Source organism: Quercus lobata, chromosome 8, assembly GCF_001633185.2.
Source record: "Quercus lobata isolate SW786 chromosome 8, ValleyOak3.0 Primary Assembly, whole genome shotgun sequence".
NCBI lineage: Eukaryota > Viridiplantae > Streptophyta > Magnoliopsida > Fagales > Fagaceae > Quercus > Quercus lobata.
In genome coordinates this window covers 22644686-22652730 of record NC_044911.1, presented here as the reverse complement: position 1 = coordinate 22652730, position 8045 = coordinate 22644686, and positions in this window count along the sequence as shown.

Below are 8045 nucleotides of genomic sequence, written 5' to 3'. Positions count from 1 at the left end.
TATTAGTCTCACACTCTCTTGCCTTTTTGCATTCGTGGCTTTACCTTTTTAGTTCTTCATTAAACTAATAAACTTTATCAAGAAATTCAACTTGTAGTATTTAAACTAGTACCGACGGCAATAAAATATTACAGAAACAATGAATCAAAGGAAGAGGACAAAAGAAAACAATATTTTGGTTTGAGAGAACTGAAACTACAAACAACTTTTTTATGTTTCTTTTATTTTCTGAGAACTTCTTTTTTTTCACTTTTTTTTTTTGAACTTGGTGCACGTCACAAAACAAGAACAAGGAATAATGAATACAAAAGGAACAAGATAGGATGATAATAGGAAACGAAAAAAATAAAGGGATAGTAAACCTGATTATAGAACTTATGCCCTGATACCAAATGATGCGAACCTCAATTGACACGCTTTGAGACCCAACAAATAATATTGGAATACTTGCTCAAGAAAGCTAAAATTCAGATTTCGATAGAAACCTCGACCCAACGTTTATAAATGAAATGCGAACCAAAGGTATAAGTAACAGACCCCGACTCAATGATTATAATTGAACCACGAACCGAAGGTATAAAATTTGAATACCACAAGGAAGAATCCTTAATAAGTTCACAGTTCTTGAAGAACCAAGAGAAGAAGCAAAACCTTACGTTTTTTTATTTTTTATTTTTTTATTCAATAAATCCTCAATTACAATGAGTGCATGCTATTTATAAGACATGACTGAAAATAAGAAAATATAAAAAACATACTAAATAATAGAAGCCTAAATTAAGGTTGATTTGGTCTGAAATTAGTAGCTCCAAAATAGGAAAATAGCTAAAAAAGTGCTAAATAATAGAAGCCTAAAATTAAGGTGGATTTAGTCTGAAATTAGCAGCTCCAGAATAGGAAAAATAATTATTAATTGGTATAAAGCTGGAAAGTCAATTAGCAATTAATCCATACCATAAATCATGCCCAATTAAGCCAAATCAGCCTTATCAATAGCTTGGATTAAATTTATTACGCATTCATCTTCTTTTGGGCCAAACTTGGAATGTCCTGTGTTAGAATCAACCCACTAAGTGCTTCTTTGATCTTCTTGAATCTCTAGTAATAGGCCCAACTGGAACATGCAATGGATCTTTTAATGTTTGTTGATTCTCATTACGGAGTGTTAATGTAAACATGCAAGCTTTATTACCAAAAGAGTAAATTAGAACTTACACACCTGTGGTTTGACCGAAATTTAAGTTGCCTACTTGTAGTTTGAAATTTGACACTTTATCCACCTAATGTTAGTTTAATTAGAGTTCTGTAACCCACTTTTGTTAAAAACAGGATTAAATATGTAATTTTTTTTCCACTTTTATCTCTCTCTCCTCCAAAAACACAAAAAACATAAAAATACAAGATCAAATAAGATCAAAAACAATTCAGCGAAACACTTGCATCATGAGATTTCAAATCACATGTAAACGACTTAAATTTCGATCAAACCTCAGGTGAATAAGATGTCAAATTTCAAATCACAGGTAGACAACTTAAATTTCAGCCAAACTATAAGTGGGTAAATTGTAATTTGCCTTTACCAAAATGAAAACTTTGATATAAAAATGCAAGCTTGGATGTAAAGATGTAAACTTTAATGTAAAATGTAAACTTGAATGTAAAGATGAAAGTTTTATGTTTCAAATATGAATCTGAACAAAATCTTCATGTTAAAACATGTATTCCAACATCAAGCATGTAAACCAATCATGGACCATGAGCAATAGAATCAATATTCAAGGATGGGCATGCGTGGCATGTGACACAGATCTAGTAAAGGAACATGCTTGCATCAAGTGCATGAACATGAACATATAAATAACATGTTAAATTCAAGACTAGATATCCAAACTCAATAGCATAAAAGAAAAATATTTCAAGTAAACAAACATGCATAGCCTGTTATTCAACCAAACAAAGCATGATATGCAAGCAAATCAAAGCATGAAAATGGATGAAGTTTAACAAAATTGAAAAATGATACCCTAGAAAGCTTTGATTTTATGATAATGAATGAAAATAAATTTTTCTATAGTGTTTGGAGGTGATTTGGGATTCAAAAATGTAGTTGGAACTATCTAAGAATGAGAGGAGAGGGGTTGTATTTTAAAAAACCTGGACTATCTTCTAGGCCCAGCTTTAAGTTGAGCCTAGTTTTTCCAACCCAATTTTGGCTGCGCTTGGGCTTCGACTTTCCATGTTTTGATACATTGAGTCACTGACTTTGCACACTGATTTGAAGGCCTTTTTGGAATCCGATTTTCACGTTTTTACTGTCCACAGAAGGATCTTGCACCATACTTTCCATATGATCTAGCCTAGTATCATTTGGAACACCAAGTTGAAAGTTACCAGCCTCCAAAGCTGGCTGATCCAAATTAGTTATCATGTTTTTGTCAATTTTCTTGAATCAATATCTCTCAATTCGAACGACCTCTTGGCAAGCCGTTTGTTCCAAGACGCAGAGGAATATTTCTAGTTTAGGAAAGCGCGTGTTTTTTGGGTCCAATTTTCATGAGCGACTAGGAATTTGCGTGCAAGATGGGTGCCAAAACTCAATTTTTGTGGGTTTCCTATGATTTTGCCTATTTTCACATTAAATCTTTTGACTTTCCGACCTCTATTTTGATAAAGAGAGGTGTCATTGGAAAGCATATGATGTCTATTTTCAAAATATTTTTTCCTTTTTGCACCAATTGTCAAATGAGCAAGCTTTATGCTTTGGAAGGTAGGGTGAAACAAAAAGTTTATTTGGAAAAGTCCTTTTTTGATATTTTCATAAATTCATTTTAATTCCAAGGAATTATAACAATTCATCACAAGACCTTTCCAATGACCATGGTTGTCAAAATCGCGATCCGGATCGTAAAATCGCACGATTTTATGATCCCACCTCACCGAAAAGTTTAAAATCGTAGTAGGATCGCAAAAATGGTAGGATCGTATGTAGGATCGTGTAGGATCGCGTAGGATCGTGTAGGATCGCATAGGATCGTAGGATCGTATGGGATCCTACGGATTCTACCGATCCTACCATTTGGCTTGAATTTTTTTTTTATTTTTTTTTATTTTTTTATTTATTTTTTTTTTTAAGTGGGATTCATTTGGGTATGATAATCCACCTAAACCCACAAACCCAACGGGTTATCAAAAACCCAATAATGAATTGAAGTCCCAAATTTACCCCTATGTCAACATAAAATCTCAAAAAACACCTATAGTACCTAAGTTTAACATTTTCAAAAACAAAACCTAAAATATTTAGATGATGAAATGGGATATGAAAATGACAATGATTAGATTAGAAGAACCTTAGAATGAGAATTCTCTTTTGGATTTCATATTTGTAATTAGCTAGTTTAACTTAGATTGAGAATTCTCTTTTGGATTACATATTGTAAATTTGTAGTTAGCTAGTTTTTATATGCTAATTAGTCTAACTTATTTTGGATTTGAAACTTAGAATTTGGAAAACATTTTTCATATGTGTAAATAATATTTTGGTACTTAGTTGCTAATTAAATATGTACTGGACTTTTTAGATACATTATGTCAAAAGTTAAATATATTTTGTTTCCTTAGAATGACATAAGAACAATGTAGTGCGTGCAAATTACATTTTATGATGCAATTTTTTTTTTTTTTAATGGATGGATTCATGTTTTAAGTGATTATATAACATACAAAGTCACTATCAATAGGTTTTTTGCTTAAAATCTAAAAATAGGTAGGATCTTACGATCCACGATTCTATCTACTTCCCACGATCCTATGTAGGATCCCGATTTTGACAACCTTGCCAATGACTCCTCATTTGGGCCAGTCAACAATAGTTTGATTATAATTCAATTAAGATTAAGTTATAATCAAACTTTTTGACACGTTATAAAAATGATTAAGTATTGAGTATGTTTTCATTGTTTTCACAATATCTTACTCATTTTAAGTCTAATATGGGCCCATGAATTGTCAAATTAATGGGAGTCAAATTATTTATAACTAGATGATGTCCCACACGATGCACAGATACTTTATAATTTCATTTTCAAATAATTTATAACTAATTTTTATGACCCATATAAAATATCTAATCTTGTGGTATAATATTTACATAATTAGCTTCAATTATCTTATTTATTAAAAAAGAGGAAAATAAAAAAGAAACATAAATTACTAAGCATAACATAATGTCATAATCTATGGCCAAATGCTCTAAGAAATTGTCCTTTGGCACCAAGACCAAGTCTTCTACTTGGAACTCTCATTGTGTATTTCTCTAGAATTTATAGAACACATACTAGGAACTAATACCCTAAAAATGTCCCACACATAAGGGACATTTTTGCCACCATGAATTTTCAATCCAAGTGTTGCAAATATGTCATCAGTTATAAAAGCATTGCCTATGTAGTAATCAAACACCGTAGTTAAGGCCTAAAAGAAAATTTAAAAAAGGAGACTATGAATTTTCATTCATAGATCAACTTTATTGCAATCATGATCCAAGTTGGAGAACTAATAGATTCATAAAGAATTTAGCATGGTCAAGAAAAGTAGCGGTAGTGACAAAATTTGATAGTAATATTTTCAAAAATCTCAAAGAATGTCATATACTAAGTTGCAACTATTGGAATTGGTTCATAGTCTAGAACTATAATAATAATATAAAAATTAAAGAATAAGTAGTTACACTAATTTTTTAGGTTGCTTGACAAAACTTAAAAGGATAAAAAACTAATTGAAGTGAGATAGGCATGCCAAGAGGATAAAAAATTAATTTTATAACCTTCTGTGGATAGGCATGCCAACCCCCCATCTTAAGCAACACTTGATGCACAACTGATTGAAGTGAGATAGGTGCAAGCAATGCAATCTTTGGGAATTTGTTTGAGTCTTTGGGGACCATGATCCAACCAAGGTAAAATAAATAAAAAATAAAAAAGCTCAAAGATTGAAAGGATAAGAACTAAGATTAATCATTTTAGTTTATAAAATATTTAGGGCCCTTTTGGTAAGAGATTTTTAGTAATGTTGTTTAAGTTTTGTAGAAATATGTGTAGATGAAAAAGTATGTGAAAATACGTGTAGTGGTGTTTAAACAACAGTTTTGGTTGTTTAAACACCGTTACCAAACAGGGCCTTAAAGAGCATAAGTATTAATAACAAAATTGATAATATGCATTTGGCAAGCTCTAACATACCTAGAACAAAAAACTACGAAAATTTCTAAAGCAACCGTAAAACACATGAAAATTTTGAGTAGGGAAGAGAATAGGCAGTAAAAAACAGATAAAAGGCTTAAAACAAAAGGAATTTTTTTTTCCTTATGGCGAAGGGCTCCAGAAATTTGGCTAAGAGATGAATTTTTTTTACTTAAGACCAACTATAACATTATTTATGTTGGGTTCGACTTCTTGCAAAATAATGACCAACTGTTAATACACTACTTAACCTCACCTATAGTAGCCATACATAATAGAAGCTTGACACTTAGCTTGGGGTTTTTTTGGCAATTATGGTGTGTAGTTATATATGATTTTGCAGTATTAGTTCTTACTCCAATGCCATTCATAGTGATTATAGAGTCCTCCAACTCTGGGAATTGGTCCTTCTTGGTCTGGAGATTACTATGTATTTTTAGGTCCATAAAGGTATTCTACCAGGGAAAGCCACTTTCAGAAGCTCTGAAGTATCATAACTCATTCATTTGATTTGTGGGATTTGGCTGAACCACCATATATAAATTTACCTTGAATAACTACCATTAGAAAATCTTGTGGCTTCTTCAACATCCAACAAAAGTCATGAACACATACGCTTCTGCATATGTTGTATTAAATACACTACCTTAGACTTCTAGTTATGTACCTACGCTTATCTTACATGACTAATGTCAAGGACCCAAGATCACTGCCAACTACCTAGAGCCTTGGACAACTCTACCTGCACAAAAATAAATAAAAAATTAAAAAAATAACTTGAGCCTTTACTTTCTTCTTGACACTGAAGTATTTGTTCCTCAAATTTTATATGTCATGAGTAGATTATGTGTTTGGCTTCAATCCTCGATTTGTGGGATCCATTTGTATTTACAAATATTTGGATATGGATTAACAGATTAATAGAAATTGTGTTTCTTTGTTTCAAAAAAAAAAAAGTTTCTTTCTGATTTCTTTTTTAAAGAATTTAACTACACCATAAAAAATTTATAAAATAAAAAACCCAAACTGTTTTCTTAAAGAATATAACTACACAATAAAAAATTTATAAATAAAAAACCCCAAATGTAGGTTCTCTTATTACCTTGACAGAATGAAAGGTCGACCGTTTGGCTTGAGGCCGATCTTCTAGGTTGGACCTATATTCCTGGAATCATTCCATATATTAAAAGACCACATAGAAACCCAAAATTCAGATTCATTTAATTTTGAAAATTTGCAGCAAAAATCTTTGAGTTGCTACAGGTAATAATCATTTTTTTTTTTTGGGTAAAAAAGGAGATGAGAAAGAGAGAGAGCATAACAATTTAGTTTTAAAGAAACAGAGTGAGAGATTTAGGGACCTGTTGAAATTGATGGCATGCCAAGCATGGAGAACATCTTCGTAGTGGAATTGAGGCCCTTTGAAGTCATTCATGAAATCCTTTAAGATTGAGATTCAACCACATAGATCAGGAAAGATTGGTTTTTTAGTTGTCTGATCAAATGTATAGGAACAGAGGAGACTGAGATGGAAATGAGAATGGTCAAAACTCAGAATTGCAAGAGGTAAAAATAATTGAGCTTGTGTAATTAAGGAGACGTTTGGGTTTCGTAAGAGACATACTTGAAAGTTTAAACATTATTTTATAATCAATTGAGAAACTTTAAACGTGATTTTGATCTTTTATTGTCAATTGAGAGAGAGGAGTGAAGAGTAATAACAGATAAGGTGCGATTCGCAGTTTGTGGAGGGGTCAACATGTTGATTGGTCTTATCTAGGCTCTTGTGGAGCTTCTGGAGGGGTGCTTCTGATATGGGATACACGGGTTGTGAATAAAGTGGAGGAAGCTGTGGGGCGATTTTCGGTTTCTTGTAGATTTACAAGTGTGTTAGATTAGTTTGTTTGGGCATTTACTGGCGTATATGGTCCTAATTCTTTGAGAGACAGACGATTCTTGTAGGAGGAATTATTTGGTTTGTACAGTTGGTGGAATGTCCCATGGTGTGTGGGTGGTGACTTTAATGTGGTAAGGTTCCCTTTCGAGCGTTATGGTTCTACCTCTTTTACTGCTGCTATGCGGGAATTCTCCAATTTCATTTCTGAGCAAGGCCTCATTGATATTCCGCTTCAAAGGGGATCTTTCACTTGGTCTAATTCTCATGAAGTTGCTTTGAAGGCTAGGCTGGATAGATTTTTGTTTTCTGCAGATTGGGAGGATAAGTTTCCATCTGTCTCTCAACAACGCTTGCCTAGGTTGTTATCTGATCACTTCCCGATTGTTCTTGAGGGTGGTTCCTTTCAGAGAGGCAGGATGCCGTTTAGATTTGAGAATATGTGGCTTAAAGAAGAGGGTTTTGTGGAGAGGGTGCGATCTTGGTGGGAATCTTATAATGTCCTAGGAGCTCCTAGTTTTGTTTTGGCCAATAAATTGAAGCTATTGAAAAATGAGTTGAAAAAATGGAATGTGGAGGTTTTTGGAAATGTTTAAGATCGAGTGAGAAAATTGTGGAAAGAACTTAGTGATTTAGAGATGATTGAGGATAGTCAAGCTTTATTGGAGGAGGAAAGGCTGGAGTTAGAGAGAATTCGAGGTGAATTAGAAAAAGTTACTTTGATGGAGGAAATCTATTGGAGGCAGAAGTCTAGAGTCCTTTGTATTAGAGAAGGAGATAGGAATACCAGATTCTTTCATCGTATAGCTAACTCTCACAGAAGATTTAATTCCATTGATAGGCTTATGGTGGATGGAGAATTGTCTTCAGATCCGGAGGCTATAGCAGGTTGTATTTCTCAGTTCTATAGG